The 2,043-nt window shown below is 39.3% G+C and overlaps 1 non-coding gene across 1 annotated transcript; it reads left to right on the top strand.

Moving 5' to 3' along the window:
• The first annotated feature begins 1,182 nt into the window (after nucleotides 1-1,182).
• On the top strand, nucleotides 1,183-1,286 carry LOC126013055 (U6 spliceosomal RNA). The gene has a single exon (XR_007497391.1). It is a non-coding gene; the product is annotated as a U6 spliceosomal RNA (small nuclear RNA).
• The last annotated feature ends 757 nt before the right edge of the window (nucleotides 1,287-2,043 follow it).

Raw genomic sequence — 2,043 nt, 5'->3', positions numbered from 1 at the left:
TGCATACACATGGATTTTTACATTACCAGTAATAAGTACAATTTCGTCAAGGTCAACTTTGGTTCACTTGTCCCTAAATCTCTGTTATCTACTCCAACAACTAGCAAGCCCTTGGGTTTTCCCTTACTGTTTGCAAGTGAGATTATTGCTTGCATTAGCCTCCCTGCATATAAAATTTAACCTGCTCTGCTCTCTAGTCCTCTCTGGAATGAGAACCATTTTTCTTTCAGTATTACTGCCCTACTTGATAGTATCATGAAGCTAGGTGTTGGGGTGGAGAAATAAAAGATTCCTATTGCTCTTATTGTAGCTCTGTAGTTTTCCTTGATAAGTATTTTTCAGCGAGCTAAATACTTTAGCTCAGAGTTCTTGCATTACTGTTTTGTCAATTTTGTTGTTGATTTTGAGGAAGTGTTGGACCCCTGGAGCCTGTGGCAGCTTGAAAGCTTGCTCACCCCTCCCTCCTCCCTTCTCAGATACTGCTCCCCTGGCATTCCTGGGCCAAATTCTGAGAAAATGAAATGTTAATTTGTATCATGGAGTGTTCGAGGCCTCCTTGTCATAAAGGCTGTTCTGGTTTTTGGCCCAAATGGTATCAGACCAGATAAGGAAAGTGGGGAGAGGCAGGAGTTGGATGGGGAGAGGAAGGAGTAAGAATAAATCATGTATACTGTGAAAGTTAAACTGTTTGTATTAATCAATAAAATGCTTAGCCTGCTAACGCTATATAAATAGCTTGCTAGTTTCATGCAGGGCCTTTTCCCTTTCATAAGACTGGCCCCAGCTAGCTGGAATAAATTCCCTTTTGCATTTTACATTATCAGAGGTGGTCCTTAACTCTCAGTGTTGGTTGGGTTATGTGCTCGAACTCTAACAGGAGAAGTTACAATGATGACCATGAAGACTTCCTCTTAACTCCTATGTTGATATGTGTCTTCAAAGGTTAAATTAAACCAAGATGCTAAGTGCTCTAGTGTTCGCTTGATTTCTGTTGATCATGCTCTCAAGACAAGCAAATGGGTGATTATTTTGAGAGTGGGCTGTCTCACCTTGGAGAGGAGAAGCAAAATAGGAGTAACTCCTTAACCCAGCATATCATACATATCAAATTATATCATAAAAATGCATATTGTGATTTGAGGAAAAAAAATAATGGTTTTAGTGCTCGCTTCAGCAGCACATATACTAAGATTGGCACATATACTAAAATTGAAACGATACAGAGAAGATTAGCATGGCCCCTGTACAAGGATGACATGCAAATTTGTGAAGCGTTCCATATTTTTTTAAAAAATAAGTAATAGTTTTAGTAGCTTCTGAAGCTAAGTCAAAGATATTCTTCTAAGAGCTTTAGAAGAACTGGCCACTCTCTTTTAGTGATTCAAATACTAAAAGAGATGTCATAAAAGATCTCAAAATGTGTAAACAGAATTTTTCATACTCTGGTAAACTCTAGTTGAAAAGTATCAAACTAACCCTATGAGATTAAAAAAACATTTTTGGTGAACTGGGAAAAAAACAATATTTAGAAGTTTATGGCAAAGTTTAGAAACCAGTGCTTTCAAAATGTAGTCCTTATGCACTTGCATGAAAATCATCCATGATTGTTGCTAAAAATATAGATTTTCATAAATAAGGAAATAGACTCCATTGTAGAAATCCTTAGGCAAAGATAATGCAGGTAAGGTGTTTGACTTGCAAATCCCAAGTCCCGGGTAGTCCCTGAGCAATGTAATGAGTGAGCCTCTAGCACGAGTCAGGTCCAGCCTTTTTTTGTTTTTGTTTTTGAGCCACACCTGGCAGTGCTCAGGGGTTACTCCTGGCTGTCTGCTCAGAAATAGCTCCTGGCAGGCATGGGGAACCATATGGGACACCGGGATTCGAACCAACCACCTTAGGTCCTGGATGGGCTGCTTGCAAAGCAAACACCACTGTGCTATCTCGCCAGGCCCCAGGTCCAGCCTTTCAATACTGCTGGAAATAGTTCCTAATTCTCCCTGCCAAATTAAACAATTAATTAATTAATGCATCCTGGATGTTTTT

Source organism: Suncus etruscus, chromosome 6 (assembly GCF_024139225.1).
Source record: "Suncus etruscus isolate mSunEtr1 chromosome 6, mSunEtr1.pri.cur, whole genome shotgun sequence".
NCBI lineage: Eukaryota > Metazoa > Chordata > Mammalia > Eulipotyphla > Soricidae > Suncus > Suncus etruscus.
This window is presented reverse-complemented; position numbering and strand designations above follow the sequence as displayed.